We start from the raw sequence: 17,388 nt of genomic DNA, 5'->3' as shown, positions 1-17,388 counted from the left end.
AATGTTAGGAAAGGCCAGCTGATGCAGATTCCACAGGTTTAGAAACACATAGCCTCCTCTAACCTTGTGCGAAAAAATAGCCACCATGGGTTCTTTTAAGCAGCTGCCTAGCACTCTGAAAATGAAAATGGTGGAGGCCCACAAAGCAGGAGAAGGCTATAAGAAGATAGCAAAGCGTTTTCAAACTGTCCTTTCCTCAGTTCAATATGTAATTCAGAAATAGCAGTTTACAGGAACAGTGGAGGTCAAGATAAGGTCTGGAAGTCCAAGCAAAATTTCAGAGAGCTGCTTGTAGGATTGCTAGAAAGGCATATCAGAACCCCCACTTGACAGCAAAAGACCTTCAGAAAGATTTAGCAGATTCTGGAGTTGTGGTAATTGTTCTACTGTTCAGAGACACCTTATCAAATATGGCCTTCATGGAAGAGTCATCAGAAGAAAACCTCTCCTGCACCCTCACCATAAAATTCAGCATCAGAGGTATGCAAAAGAACATCTAAACAAGCCCAATGCATTTTAGAAACAAGTCCTGTGAATCGTTGAAGTTAAAATAAAACTCTTTGGTCGCAATGAAAGAATTGCATAGAATTTCAGGAAAAGAACATCTCTCCAACCATTAAGCATGGGGATGGATCAATCATGCTTTGGAGTTGTGTTGCAGACAATGGCACAGGGAACATTTCACAGGTAGAGGGAAGAATGGAGTCAATGAAATTTCAACAAATTCTTGATGTAAACATAACACCATGTGTAAAAAAGCTGAATTTGAAAACAGGATGGCTTCTACAAATGGATAATGATCACACACATCAAAATCCACAATAGACTACCTCAAAGGCGATTAGCTAGAGGTTTTTCAATGGCCCTCACAGTCCCCCCGATTCGATCATCATTGAAAATCTGTGGCTAACCCTCAAAATAGCAGTGCATGCAAGACGACCCAGGAATCTCACAAAAATGAAAGAATTTTCCAAGGAAGAATGGATGAAAATCCATCAAACAAGAATTGAAAGACTCTTGGCTGGCTACTAAAAGCGTTTACAAGCTGTGATATTTTTAAAAGGGAGTGCTACTAGGAACTAACTATGCAGGGTGCCCAAACTTTTGCATTGGCCTATTTTCCTTATTGTAATTTTTAAAATGTAAAAAATGACAATATATAATTTTTTTGGCCTAAAATACAGAGAAAATGTGTCATCTTTAACTTTAGCCCTTTTGGAGATCATTCCATCTTCAACTTGCTTAACTGGTCACAATAACAGTAATTTTGACCAGGGGTGCCCAAACTTTTACATGCCACTGTATAGCCATCATTATTTCAGGAGGTATTTGTGCAGAAGTAGTCACAGTTTTAGTTATTTCTAACTTTAATGACTGAAGCATGTAATAAAGTACAATGGGAACAGCTGGAGCTTTTCTGTGTATTAACTTTTACACAATTTAATTCTAGAAAAGGCTCTGGCCCAAACTGAGCACCGTCACATAAGGAAGCTTTGCCCCTACAGCATTATAGGGTGACTAAGGGTGGCCACATAAAGAATACAGCTAGATTCTAAGGCCTCTTTCACACATCAGGTTTTCGCCGTCAGGCGCGATCCGGCGCTTTTGACAGAAACCGGATCCGGCGAAATGCAATGCCGGATCCGGTTTCCCCCCCATTGACTTGCATTTGCGCCGGATCGCGCCGGATGGCCATGCGTTTCATCCGGTTTTCGCCGGATCCGGCAATGTGTCGCGATCCGGCGTCTGGAAGAAAAACGGCTACTGTAACGTTTTTTGTCTCCGGCGAAAAAGCCGGACACGCCGGATCCGGCGCGTCCGGCTTTTTCACACAATGAAAGCCTATGAGCGCCGCAATGCGCCGGATCCGGTTTTTTGGTCTGAGCATGCTCAGTAGCTCTGCCCACAGGAGATATATAAAAGCAAGACAATGGGACCCTCAGCCACACCCAACATGCCACCCAAGCCAAGAACCAGGAGCAGGAGAAGGCAGCAGACATCTGCAGCAGCAGCACCATCAGCACCACCCCAAATGGAGCAGCAAATGGAACATGCTGAGGAGGGGAGTCCAGCAGCAGATGAGAGACGGTAATTATCAAATCCCCCATTCCTCCAAACTAGGGCCATGGAATATCAAGATATTCATTGGCCCTTTGTTTCTCTTTATTCAACAGCCGCCAAAGAGATGCAGCAGCAGCAGCAGAAATGGCATCACTGGCAGCAGCAACAGCAGCAGCAATACCCACAGCCATGGAGTCTGGCCATCAACAGGACAGCACATCTTCTTCTGGGAGCCCTCCCTCGCATCGTCAGCGTTTGACGGTAAGTTTTTATTTCCAAAATCCATCATCTCTGTAATATATGTCTATTCATTGCCTTTTATTTCAAAACAGGAATCACAAGATGAAGAGGAGCTCCCAGAAGAAGAAGGAAGGGGTGGACAGACACCTGGAGTGGGCTCACAATTGGTAAGTTTTTTGCATCAAACGCAGAAACACAACATCACACTACACACAACACATAGAAAACAATGTTCTGCAGACCACACACAGCAAACAAATGCCTACATCCAAAGACATAACATTTTTTGTTTTCTTCTCTAGTCTTCCCAATCTGGTGCTCGGCCAAGAGGTCCTCGCAGTGCCTCCCAGGGTCGTCGGCGACAGCAACGCGGCGGTCACCAGCGTGTAAGTATAAATATTTTTGCTTTGTTTTTTTGCACTTTTTATTTCATTTCTTTTGTGGAGGCTAATGTTATTTTTGTCTTTTTCTTTAACAGCCTTCACAGCGTGCTCCCGACTCTGACGGTGAGGATGGAGGACTCGATGTGGACCACCTCATCGATCTCGTCAGACAAAGGGAGCCGCTCTGGAATATGGCTGACCGCCGCCACGCTGACCTTATCGTTACCCGACGACTCTGGGAGGAAATCTGTTCACTCCTTGTGGGCCGCTGGGAGGACCTCGATGTTCGGGCCCAGATTAAAGAGCGTAAGTATATACAGTACCGGTTGCTTGATGTAAACCAGTGTTTCCCGAACTCCAGTCCTCGTGGTCCCCACGGATCATGTGTTCAGGATTTCTATTTACTATGGAAATCCTGAAAACATGACCCCTGGGGACCATGAGGACTGCAGTTTGTGAAACACTGATGTTGTATACTAACCACTCCTTTCTCGTTTCAGGGGAGAGAATTGTGAATCGGTGGCGGTCTGTGAGGGATCGTTTCAAGAAGGAGTTCAATAAAGAGATGCGGGCCCCGAGTGGATCTGGAGGACGCAGGAGCAAGTACAAGTACGCACAAGCCCTGTCGTTCCTCCGGGAAACAATGCTCACCAGAAGGTAAATATTACACACCACATGTGAAAAAAAATGTTAGATGTAACTTTTTTTTTCAGCCAGGGCCATACCATGTCAGTATTTTAATTTTTTTTTTTTCTCTTTATTCCACAGCACGGTGAGCAGCACTCGGGAGCCTGCACGATTGGACCCTTCTGAGGCGATCCCTGAGGAGACCGGCACCGAGGGACACTTCGACCGCCCCGGTACATCTGCACCTTCCCAGCCTTCCCACACATTCGACCCATCTGTCCCATCCACCAGCACAGGAGCATCGTGGCCGCCTACATTACATGAAGCTGCTGGTGAGGAGATCGCTTTCCCTTTACCCCACCCTTCTGCCCCTGCCACCTCTAGTACACCTGCGGGTACTGGGCGGCAGCGGCAGAGGGGTCAGGAAAAGAGTTATGCGCAAGAGTTCTTGCATCTGAATGCATCTTTCCAGAACTGTCTAAAAGTCTTGTCAGAGCAAATCTCCGCAGGCTTTCAGCAGATCAACTCCAGCATTCTGGAGGTGAAGACACTTCTGCAAACCATGCATTCAGAAGCAAGATCTTCGCCAAACCACACCTTTTTCAGGTCTGTTGTGGAGCGCATGGCAACACTATCTCCTACCCAGCAGATGCATGTAATGCATTCGTGCCACGGTGCTCTACAGCAGGTTACCTCCCAACCTCCACCTCCCACCACTGTAGTTCCTCCACCTGCACCCCCTCCAGCCACTTTCCATCTTCCCCCTCCTATTACATCTGCACCCCCTCCAGCCACTTTCCATCCTCCCCCTCCTATTACATCTGCACCCCCTCCAGCCACTTTCCATCCTCCCCCTCCTATTACATCTGCACCCCCTCCAGCCACTTTCCATCCTCCCCCTCCTATTACATACCAGCAACCTCACCAGTACCAGCAACCTCCCCAGTACCAGACATCTCCCCACTTCCAGCAACCTGCCCCGTACCAAACTCCTTCCCCGTACCAAACTCCTTCCCCATACAACTTTCCATCAACATCATCTGCTCCTACAGTCCCTGCCCAACCCTCCACTCCACCGCCCACCACCTCTTCTGCCTCCAACATGTCCACCCATTCTGTAGCTTTTTCCACACCTTCACCTCTAACTGTTCCTTCCCCACCACGATCCCAGTCCTCTCTCCACACACCCAGTGTCGAAGTGTCCCGCAGCCCCTCCAGCAGTATTTCCACCCCACACTACACAGATTTATGATGTGTTTTGTAATAAAAATGCCCATTGGGTTTAAAACCTTTATTAAAAAAGTTTTTTGCACTTTAAAAACATTTTACAAAAAAAAAAAAAAAATTTTAAATAAAAATTAAATTATCGTTTCACAATGGTTGTCTGTCTTTTCTTTCTGCGGCGAACTATGTTTAAAAAAAAGGTTAAATACAGGGTATTTCAAAGGTAAAAAGGTATTCAAAACCAGGTATATAACTGTGGGTAAATTTTAGCTTTTTGCCACAGTTGTGTTCCTGGTTGTGTTTGAAGCAAAGTATTTCACCTAAAAAGTTGTGTTTATTGTTGGTGATTTCCTAACAATGTACACAACTTTTGTTAAAAGGTGAAATACTTTGCATAAAACACAACCAGGTACACACCTGTGGCCTAAAGCTAAAAATAGTAGACCATGACAAGATAGCCAACTTTGGTTGGCAAAGGTATATACTGTTGGTCCAGAAGGTACACAAGTTTGGTTAGGGCACAAATCTTTCACACTCTGTCATCCTGCCAGTGTACTCTGCCTTGAGGGGCCACAAGGGTCAATTTTAAAAACCGGATCCGGCGTAATCCGTCGAAAAACGGCTAGAAAAACGGATGAACCGGATGAGACGGATCCGGTTTTGTCTGTCAAGAACAAGACGGATCCGGCAGAAAACCGGATCCGGCACATCAGGTTTTACAAAACATTTGCCGGATCCGGCATTCCGGCACGACGCCGGATCGCGCCTGACGCCGAAAACCTGATGTGTGAAAGTAGCCTAAGCTGCTTTTGCAAACTCTGAAGAAAATAGCTTGCAAATAAACCATCCTTGCTTAAGAAGCTATCCACCGCTGATAAACTGCGGAGTTGGCTAGTAACCTAGATAACAAGCCGTAAACTATAGAATTAAAAATCCATCCATTCTTGGAAAAAGAGATTTTTTTTAATAAAAGGTACATTTCAAAGTAGCTTATTTTTGCAATCACTTTGCAATTTCACCCATTCAGCAAAATGAGAAAATCTTTTTAATTAAGAAAGCCACTGTGCGCTGCCAGCTCTCCCGCCTCGCTTTCTCTACCCCTCCCACTGGAATAGTCAGTTAGCTACTTCCCAATTCTATTACGTCTTCTCTTGTATATGGCATAATTGCACTGCGCAGGCAGTGGGTACTGCTGGGGAATGTCAACACAGGGCTCAGATGTTGGCAAAATTGGTTATAAGTACTATATGAACATAAGATGCTAAGTATTCAAAAAATGAACCATTTCGCACAAAAATCCGCCCCATGTCTTTATCCCACTCTTTAAACTGCTTACAACAAGCCCCTTTCTTTTGACTTCTGTTTAACTAATTTCCGTAAAGTTGGTTATTTATTTTTGCCTGGGATATGCAAATCAATAAGCAAATATTCGAGGGGCGTTTTCTTCCCCCAAACCAATTATTCCACTAATTACATAGGGTGGCCCATTTACATGGATACACCTAAATAAAATGGGAATCGTTGGTGATATCAACTTCCTGTTTGTGGCACATTAGTATATGGGAGGGGGAAACTTTTCAAGATGGGTGGTGACCATGGTGGCCATTTTGAAGTCGGCTATTTTGGATCCAACTTTATTTTTTTCAATGGGAAGAGGGTCATGTGACATCAAACTTATTGAGAATTTCACAAGAAAAACAATGATGTGATTGGTTTTAATGTAACTTTAGTCTTTCATGAGTTATTTACAAGTTTATGACCACATATAAAATGTGTTCAAAGTGCTGCCCAATGTGTTGGATTGTCAATGCAGCCCTCTTCTCCCACTCTTAACACACTGATAGCAGCACTGCAGAAGAAATGCTAGCACAGGCTTCCAGTATCTGTTGTTTCAGAAGCTGCACATCTCGTATCTTCACAGCATAGACAATTGGCTTCAGATGACCCCAAAGATAAAAGTCTAAGGGGGTCTGATAGGGAGACCTTGGTGGCCATTCAACTGGCCCATGCCATCCAATCCACTTTCAAGGAAACTGTTCATGTAGGAATACTCGGACCTGACACCCATAATTGGTGGTATGGTGTGGTATATGGGGTACAAAGATAGTGGGGCCATTCTTCATCAATGGAAGCCTCAATGCCACTGGATAACTGAAATTGCTACATGATGATGTGTTGTCCTCTTTATGCACTGAAGATGGCATGTTCCCTGAGTTTTTCCAGCAAGATGATGCACCACCACATTATGGGTGTCAGGTCTGAGAATTCCTACAAGGAATCTGACCCCCTTAGACTAGCATTTCTTCTGCAGTGTTGCAATCAGTGTGTCAAGAGTGGGAGAAGAGGGTTGCATTGACAATCCAACACAATGGGCAGCACTTTGAACACATTTTATATGTGGTCATAAACTTTTAAATAACTCATGAAAGAATAAAGTTACATTAAAACCAAGCACACCATTGTTTTTCTTGTGAAATTCTCAATAAGTTTGATGTGTCACATGTTCCTCTTCCCATTGGAAAAAATAAAGTTGAATCCAAGATGGCCGACTTCAAAATGGTTACCATGGTCACCACCCATCTTGGAAAGTTTTCCTCCTCCCATATACTAATGTGCCAGAAACAGGAAGTTGATATCACCAACCATTCTCATTTTATTTAGGTGTATCCATATAAATGACCCAGCCTGTATTATCATATCCCTGTGGGCATGAGTAACATGACTTTCAAAATCGGCATCACCTCCAGGTCTTTGAAAATTTTAGCCTCACTTACAATGCTTGGTAAGCCAGTGTACGTACATCCATATGCTCAGGGAGGCAGAGGTGACATAGGGCTCAGCAAACCATTACCAACAGATCTGCATATCTCACACCAGGTATTTCCTAGGTCAGCGTTGCCTTCCTGGGCATGTGCATTGCACTGGAGAGGCTCGGCAAATGATTCCATTAGTGATACAGTAGCAAAGATGTAGAAATGGCTCACTCACCGAACACTCAAAAGTTTTATCCAGCACATTGTTTTTGTTGGCTATTCTCTATAAATATGCTATTGGATGTACCGTAATACTTTTTGCCTTGAGATATTTCTCTTTGGTTTAGATCATTTCAATAGTTAAGCCAAACTCCTTCTCAATCACTATGTTCATCCCAAATAAAATAATAACATTTACACTCACCTCCAGTACTGGTGCCATTCCAGCAGTGTTGACACTGGCTCTCTTGGGGCTCGCATGACTTTATGTCATGGGATCCCAGCAGCTAATCAGAGGCCGCTTTACTGTCCTCTCCTTCAGGAAAATCAGACATCTGGAGGAAGTCAGATCTGTGACTACTGTCACTTCCTCCAGGTGTCAGTTACATCCGAAGGAAGGGAAAGTGAAACAACTGCTTGTTGGCACCAGGGATCTCATGACATAACAATGTCACATGAGCCCCAGGAGAGCCAGTGTCAACACCGCTGGATCGGCGCCAGTATCGGTGGTGAATATACGGTAAATGTTATTATTTTACTTGAGATCACAGTAATTGAGAAGAGATTATTTGGGTAGTGGACAAACCCATTAAGATTTCCCTTTACTGGAACATAGAAGGCCAAAACCAGAAAAACAACCCCATAGCATTAGCCTTTCTCTACTAAACTTTGTAGTTAGCACAATGCAGTGAGGCAGGTAATGTCCAATGGCGGCTTTACACCACTCCATCCGATGGTTGGCTTTGTGCTTGGTGATGTAAAGCTTCTATATAGCTGTTTGGCCATAGAAATGCATGCAGTGAAGCTCCTGGTGCACAGTTTTTATGCTAATCTTAATGGCAGAGGAGTTTTCGAGTTCTGCAGTTATTGTGTCAGCAGAGCGTTGTGACTTGTGCACTATGCGCTTGAGCAGTTGGCGACCCTCCTCCAATGTTATATGGTCCATCACTTTGTTTCTGTGATTCTTAAACATTTTTATTCTCAATAGCACAACTCACAGTTTATTGTCTAATTTTTGAAGAAAATAATTTTATAAACTAAAGGCCCCTTTACATTTAGCGATGCACCAGCGATCCCGACCACGATACGACCCGGTCAGGATCGCTGGTGCATCGCTAAATGGTCGCTAGTGAGCTGCCAAACAAGCAGATCTCACTAGCGATGCAGCAGCTGTCAGTGGTCGCACTTACCTTTCAGACGCGGCGAGGGTGTCCGTCTTCCGCCTGCGTCCATGGTTCTCTCGCTCGTTGGCGCCAGCAGGAAGCCGACGACGAGAAATGGACCAGGCCGATCGCGCGATCAGCGATTGCCAGCGGGGGAGCCGGCCGGAGGTAAGTATCACACATATTGATATCGCTAGCAATATCGCTGCTGCGTCACAAAATCGGTGACGCTTTAGCGATATTGCTAGCGATATCGCTATGTGTAAAGCCCCCTTATCTTGTTAAAATAGAGGTTCTTATCACAGTACCACATTAGATTAGGCTTAAAACTGATTACAACCAGCTTCATTATCTTCATACATAGCAAGGCAAGTATTGCAGTAAATCTGAATAAAATTCCCATCTGTGCAGTAAGAATCAACTAGTATAGGAAAGCAAAGAGGGGGGTTCCTCCTTCCGATCCAACTCTAAAAATTAACCTTAAACGGGTTTTCTCATGTTATAAGATTGGTATAGTAAGACACCATGAAAATAAGCTTTTTTACTTGCTTTCATTCTCCAGAGATTTTATCTTGCATAGTGTACAGCTTGTTGCCAAGGATATCGACCAGAACCTGGCCTGTATCCAAAATTGTTACATTCCAGGAGGAGTTAACTTCTATGGCCTCTTTCACACATCAGTTTTTTGCCATCAGTCACAATCCGTCGTTTTTTGAAAAAAACGGATCCAGCAAATGATTATGCTGGATCTTCCTTTTTTCATAGACTTGTATTAGCGATGGATGGCCGCACGTTTCATCCGTCAGTATTAGTGATGAGCGAATATACTCGTTACTCGAGATTTCCCGAGCATGCTCGGGTGAGCTCCGAGTATTTGGATGTGCTCGGAGATTTAGTTTCTGTTGCTGTAGCTGCATAATTTGCGGCTGCTAGCCAGCCTGAATACATGTGGGTATTTCTATCAAACAGGCAATCTCCACATGTATTCAAGCTGGCTAGCAGCTGTGGTAGGGGCCGCGATTGGGGGGTGGGCCACTGCTTACCACGACCGGACGATGCAAAGACGAGACGGAGGCAGAATTCAGTTGTAACAGATCCAGGTTTATTGGTCGTCCTCCTGACGACCTTAGCCATGCACCGCAGTTCCTTTACAGCTCTCCGTTTCCAGGCCCGGGTACCTTTCACCTTTCCTTTAGTCGTGATGACGTCCCTCACGGATCTTTCGCTGGGGCTGTCCTAGACCAATCAACCGCCAGCGCTTCACCTGCCCGAGGTCGTCGTCCAACCGGTACCCCCAGGGCCTCGTCTGTCCTGCGGTACATTGTGTCAGGGCCACCCCCTGACTGTCTTCTCCTGTCAGTCCCCTGGTCGAGCTCTTCACCGCTCTCCGTCTTCTGTCCTGAGTTTTCCTCTGCTGAGCTCCTCCCGGGACTAGCCTAGCCTCTGGAACCCCAACCAGTCCTATTTATCCCCTCTCTCACTGGGAATTTCCCTCCTGGGTTCCTATCTCCCCGCCCCACATGACTAAGCAGTTTCTATAGCCGTAAGCTGATGTTAAGTCCTGAACTACACTCCCCCTGTCATCTTGTGGTCAAATTTTGGTACTGCACTCCCCTTTCTGTCTTTCCCTGCTGTTACCTTTCTGTCATTGCCAATCTCCGTCTGTAGTGCACAAATCGTCCCCTCCTACTTCCAGTCAAGTCTGTCCGTCAAGTCACCTTCCCCACACAGCCGCAGATCATGCAGCTATGGCGACAGAAACGAAATCTCCGAGCACATCCAAATACTCGGAGATCACCTGAGCATGCTTGGGATATCTCGAGTAACAGTATACTCGCTAATCACTGCTCAGTATCACTCAGCCCATTTTTTTTATTTTAGAAATTACAAAATGGAAAATGGTCTGATGCAAAAATTTGGGCACCCTTGGAGATTTCTGTGCTTAGGTAACTTTGACCAAAGTTTCAGACCTTAATTAGCCTGTTAGGGTTATGGCTTGTTCACTATCATCGTTAGCAAAGGCCGGGTGATGTCAATTTCTCAGCTTTATAAAAATCTAGGCTCCGCTAACCTTGTGCCAAAAAACTTCAGCCATGGATTCTTGTAATAAACTGCCTAGTACTCTGAAAATGAAAATTGTGAAGGCCCACAAAGCATGAGAAAGATAGAAGTTGCTAACAAAGCGTTTTCAAGTTACCATTCCCTCAGCTCAAAATGTAATTAAGAAATGGCAGTTAACAGGAACAGTGGCAGTTAAGATAAGGTCTGGAAGACCAATCAAAATTTCAGTGAAAGCTGCTCATAGGATTGCTAGAGAGACAGATCAGAACCCCCGCTTGACTGAAAAAAGAACTTCAGAAAAATTTAACAGACTCTGAACAGTAGAACAATGTACTACAACTCCAGAGACACTTGCACAAATATGGCCTTGATGGAAGAGTCATCAGAAGAAAACCTTCAGTGTCAGAAATATGCAAAAAAATCTAATCAAGCCTGATGCATTTTGAAAACAAGTCCTGTGAACCAATGAAATTAAAATAGAGCTCTTTGGCCACAGTGATCAGAGGTATGTGTGTAGAAAAAAGGGCACAGAATTTCAGGAAAAGAACATCTCGCCAAACATTAAGCATTGGGGTGGATCAATGATGCTTTGTGTTGGTGTTGTAGCCAATGGCATGGGAAAAATTTCAGGGATAGGGGGAAGATTGGATTCAATGAAATTTCAACAAATTCTTGATGCAAACATAACACCATCTGTAAAAAAGCTGAAGTTGAAAAGAGCATGACTTCTACAAATGAATAATGTTCCTAAACACATGTCAAAATCCACAATAGTTCAACACTACTTCAAAAGGCACAAGCTGAACGTCTTATAATGGCCCTCACAGTCCCCTGATCTGAATATCATGGAAAATCTGTAGCTAAACCTCAAAATAGCAGTGCATGCAAGACGACCCAGGAATCGCACAGAACTGTAAGAATTTTCCAAGGAATCATAGATGAAAATCCCTCAAACAAGAATTGAAAGACTCTTGGCTGGCTACAATAAGTGTTTCCAAGCTGTCATACTTGTAAAAGCGGGTGCTACTAGGTACTAACCATGCAGGGTGCCCAAATTTTGCTTCAGCACATTTTCTTTTTGGAATTTTTAAAATGTAAAAGATGAAAATATATATTTTTTTTTTGCCTAAAATACTAAGGAAATGTGACATCTTTAACTTTAGGCCTTTTAGAGATCATTGTCATGCACAGTATAGGACAGACGAAGTGCAACACAAAGGCATTAGGGAAGGGAACCAAACACTAGGGAAGGGAGAAGTGGAGACTCCTTGACTGATCTAACGTCACCCTATCTGTCCTACCGTCCCTAGACAGGCTTCGCACCTGTTGCCGAACAGGATACCTAGTCCCTGTGCAACCCTGGCGAAAAGCCCTGCATCGGGAAGGGCAGGATAAACGCTAGTCAATCCCACTAACACTAAAGACAGTAAGTATAAAGGAAACCAGGGGGACACTTAGCTTGAGTAAACTCAGTGAGAGACGATGACACCTTCCAAATTCCAAGAGGTTGCTAGCTGACTACTATAACTCCAAGCTTCAACAGAGAAGTGCAAATAGGAAATAACACCCACACCTTCCAACAGGAAGTATGGCATTATAAACACTCAGATTCAGGTGTGGTCATTAGCACCAGTGGAGGTGTCCACTAGTGTGCAAAGCAAGCAACCAAGACCTTCTGCAGACAGATGCAGTGCAACGGTCTGCAGCCTCTGACACAACCGTGACAGTACCCCCCCTTCTACGAGTGGCCTCCGGACACTCAAAACCAGGTTTCTCAGATAAGAGGTTTGGAACGAACGAACCAGCCTGGGGGCATTCACCTCAGATGCAGAAACCCACATCCTTTCCTCTGGACCGTAACCCCTTCAATGCACCAAGTATTGTAGGTAACAGCGTCTGAGGCAAGAGATTGACTCACTCACCTGCTTCCAAAGGTAGACACAGGAACACTTCTTCTGGTAAATCACCTGCTTGTTTATTGTAGAACAGCATAAACCGCAGCAAAGTAAACATGGCCTTTCTGGCATAATGGCCAAACAAAAAGATAATGTACAGCAATGTCCATATGTCTGAAAGATTTGACCACTCAGGCCACACTGTGTCTTCAGCTTCACCTGGAGCCACCGTTTGGAGTCTTTCCTCTCCAAACCACAACACACACACAGACTGCCACTGGAGTCCAGCTATTTGAATCCAGACCATGTGACGCCTTACAAATGTGACTGATCATATGACTGTGACATCACACTGGTCCTGTCAGCACACCAGCTCTGCAGGTGGGGATAAGGTGGAAATCTTCCCACCCACTCTACAGTGTCCGCATAAAACCAGCCCACGTGTGCAACTTTAATTTAACCCTCACTACACATACAGTGCTGGAGGAAAATACTCTGGTTTCTCATCACTGACGCCATTAAGCGTAGTGACACATATCTCCCCTCATATACCATGCCAGTGACCCTGTCACTATATATATATATATATATATATACACTCACTGGCCACTTTATTAGGTACACCTGTCCAACTGTGTGTTAAGACTTAATTTCTAATCAGCCAATCACATGGCGGCAACTCAGTGCATTTAGGCATGTAGACATGGTCAAGACAATCTCCTGCAGTTCAAACCGAGCATCAGTATGGGGAAGAAAGGTGATTTGAGTGCCTTTGAACGTGGCATGATTGTTGGTGCCAGAAGGGCTGGTCTGAGAATTTCAGAAACTGCTGATCTACTGGGATTTTCACGCACAACCATCTCTAGGGTTTACAGAGAATGGTCCGAAAAAGAAAAAAAATCCAGTGAGCGGCAGTTCTGTGGCCGGAAATGCCATGTTGATGCCAGAGGTCAAAGGAGAATGGGCAGACTGGTTCGAGCTGATAGAAAGGCAACAGTGACTCAAATTGCCACCCGTTACAACCAAGGTAGGCAGAAGAGCATCTCTGAACGCACAGTGCGTCGAACTTTGAGGCAGATGGGCTACAGCAGCAGAAGACCACACTGGGTACCACTCCTCTCAGCTAAGAACAGGAAACTGAGGCTACAATTTGCACAAGCTCATCGAAATTGGACAGTAGAAGATTGGAAAAACGTTGCCTGGTCTGATGAGTCTCGATTTCTGCTGCGACATTCGGATGGTAGGGTCAGAATTTGGCGTAAACAACATGAAAGCATGGATCCATCCTGCCTTGTATCAACGGTTCAGGCTGGTGGTGGTGGTGTCATGGTGTGGGGAATTTTTTCTGGGCACTCTTTGGGCCCCTTGGTACCAATTGAGCATCGTTGCAACGCCACAGCCTACCTGAGTATTGTTGCTGACCATGTCCATCCCTTTATGACCACAATGTACCCAACATCTGATGGCTACTTTCAGCAGGATAATGCGCCATGTCATAAAGCTCGAATCATCTCAGATTGGTTTCTTGAACATGACAATGAGTTTACTGTACTCAAATGGCCTCCTCAGTCACCAGATCTCAATCCAATAGAGCATCTTTGGGATGTGGTGGAACGGGAGATTCGCATCAGGGATGTGCAGCCGACAAATCTGCGCCAACTGTGTGATGCCATCATGTCAATATGGTCCAAAATCTCTGAGGAATGCTTCCAGCACCTTGTTGAATCTCTGCCACGAAGAATTGAGGCGGTTCTGAAGGCAAAAGGGGGTCCAACCCCTTACTAGCATGGTGTACCTAATAAAGTGGCCAGTGAGTGTATATATATGTATATATATGTGAACCAAAGCCATAAACAAAATTATTGTGGATTAAAATAGATTATATATAAAATGTCTGATTGCAAATAGAAAGAATGTCATTACAGTAAGGCCAGAATCTTGCCCTAAGATCAAATAGATACGATCTTCTGAATTTAAAACTGAAAAATAAGGATATTTATGATAATACTAGATGGAGGCCTGATGCTATCGCATTGGGAGGGCGGTAATGTCACAATGGGGGCAGGCTTTGCAGTGTTGAGAATCTCTCACCCCATGTGCTCACTCACCTATCCACTCTCTCCCCATGTGCTGACGTCTCCAGTCTATGCGGTGTTCTTTGACCTGTCTACCCCATGTGCTATTCCCCTTGTCTGCTGTCCTTCCTGTGCTGTGTTCTCCACTCATGTGCTGTCCCGTTTGAGCTGTCTCCCCCCTGTGCTCTGTCTCTCTCACCACTGTGCGCTTTCTCCTTCCCCCATCTGCTGTCTTCTCCTCTCATGTCATCTCTTCTTTGACCTGTGTACCCCATGTGCTCTCCCCCTTGTCTGCTCTGAGGCTGGTATCACCAGCAGTTTCCATATTGAGAGACCCATCACTTGGTTGTCCCAATATGGAAGCCAGTGAAATTCCGACGCTTGGAATTCTGGGATCCGGAGACATCTGGACGGAACAGGATGTGAAGACATTGCAAGATAAGTATATATTAGATTTATTACAGATTACCATAAAAATTGGAATGAGATGCTAGGTATACTAAATAAACACTGATCTTAAGACCCTGATCTTAAGGAACAGCTGGCCACGCAGGCCCTCCATGATTAACAAAATGCAACATCTATTTCCAATCTCTTTGTAGCCACTTTACATGTAAGGACTCACATATGAAGATAGACCCTGAAATTTTCCATGCAGAATGTGTGAAGCATGTCAAGTACTAATCCCAATAAAAAAAAAACTTTGAAGATGCTTATGGAAAGACTTACTATTTTAAACAGCATGTAAGATGCTCAACAACAAACATTTCAAGATGAAACACAATCTACAGAATGTTGTAAAGAAATGAAGGAATGGGAGTTGTGTCAAATCAAAATGGGCATAAGAGGTGGTAAACTGGACTTAGGCTGGTTTCACATTAGCGCTTTTTAAGCGCACGCACGGCCGGGGGTAGCTCCGCCCCCGAACCGGCTCTCTGCCCGGCGTGCCCGCCCCTTGCTTGTAGCGCCGCCTCCTAGCGCACAGCGGCACCTGCGATCGGCGCACCCTATCTTTAGCATCCGAAAAGTTTGATTTTGGCGCGCACGGCGCACCGTCAAAAGTGCGCAGCGCAGGTCAAAGCGCAACTAGCGCACGATCTGCGCACCCTATGCTAAAGATAGGGTGCGCCGATCGCAGGTGCCGCTGTGCGCTAGGAGGCGGCGCTACAAGCAAGAGGCGGGCACGCCGGGCAGAGAGCCGGTTCGGGGGCGGAGCTACCCCCGGCCGTGCGTGCGCTTAAAAAGCGCTAATGTGAAACCAGCCTTAGTCCTGCTTTAAAAAAGAAAGTGAGTGGATTTTTAGGATGAATTCTCTTAACCCCTATGGGCTAAATGAAAATTTGAACTTTGGCTGCTGTAATGAGTTCAGAGTAGGAGGGGTTCTTAAAGAAAACTAACAGGTCTGTGAGAGCCAGAATTCTTGCTGGTTGGTAGGTGATCAAATACTTATTTTATGCAATAAATGATATTTAATTATTTAAAAATCATACAATGTGATTATCTGCTTTTTTATTTTTGCGTTCTGTCTCTCCCAGTTGAAGTGTATCTACGATAAAAATTACAGACCTCTCCACTCTTTGTAGGTGGGAAAACTTACAAAATCAGCATTGTATCAAATACATATTTTCCCCACTGTATTTGGCAAAAAACATAATTGATAAAGCAATAATTAACATCATCAATTCACATGTTTTACACAATGATAAAATTGTATCAATGTGCATTCTGCATAATTCCTTTGAAGGTCAGTAAATTAATTCTTAAACAGGTTATCCTGGACCTTGCTTATTTTTTGCTATGGGGTTAGGAACTTACAGGCAGGTAGTTGCTAAACCTGCCTGTTCTGCCCAGCGCTGATCTCTGCTGACTCAGAGCAATCACAGACCACTGTTGCTAGTAATTCAGCTGCTTGGTTTGACCTCATGTCCACAGAGCAGTTCTTCCTCTTCCAGTCTGCTCTGTTGATGATGTGTCGTGGCCGACTTTATGCTGGTTGTCAGCTGGCTTGTTGCAGTTAAGAAGTGGGAAGCCGGCATTCAATCAGCTGGAAAAGAAGGATCTGCTCTGTCAACATAATATCGCTAGAAGCTGCAGAAACTGACAATTTGTGGCCCATGCACTTTAAGCTAGTAGAGATTTGTAAGTTCTTAGCCACATAGTCAAAAATAAGCAAAGTCACAGATAACCCATTTAATGGCTGAATACAATAAAAAAAAGGATCAATAATTTATGGTGGTGAGAGAATTATTAATACATGACATGGGATAATCAATTCATGATCTTGGATACAGTCATTAGTTTCCTATGGTTCAACGAACCATCTAAGGATATGATAACTTATTTATGTCATGCTTCTACAATGCAGGTAGCTGCAGGCACCACTAGATAGCAGTAGAGTGGGAGCAGGACTGTACCTAAACAGAGCTGGCCTGCAGTGCAGCAGTGAGGCTACCACAGTTGACAGCAGAATAGTCAAACAAGCCGGGTCAAATCCTAGACTGTAGCGCAGTAGTAAAGGAATAAGCAAACTCACGGTGAGAAACAAGCCAGGGAATCAGTAATGGTCAGGAGCAGATAAGCCAAAAGACAAAAAGACAGAAGCAGGTCAGGATACAAGCCAAGTCAAAATCAGGGTGTCAGCACACTAAGGGTGAGTTTCCATGTAGCGGAAACATTCAGGATTAGCT

The 17,388-nt window shown here is 44.6% G+C and overlaps 1 protein-coding gene across 8 annotated transcripts in view; it reads right to left on the bottom strand.

The window, feature by feature from the left end:
* The window catches only part of LOC141100498 (uncharacterized), a 300,902-nt gene that overhangs the window by 173,160 nt on the left and 110,354 nt on the right, over positions 1–17,388 (bottom strand). The gene's annotated exons all lie outside the window — the stretch shown is intronic.

The sequence above is a fragment of the Dendrobates tinctorius genome, unplaced genomic scaffold (assembly GCF_039654945.1).
Source record: "Dendrobates tinctorius isolate UK_male_01 unplaced genomic scaffold, ASM3965494v1 ptg000105l, whole genome shotgun sequence".
Lineage (NCBI taxonomy): Eukaryota > Metazoa > Chordata > Amphibia > Anura > Dendrobatidae > Dendrobates > Dendrobates tinctorius.
Note: the sequence above shows the minus strand (reverse complement) of the source record. Positions and strands in the feature narration are given on the sequence as shown.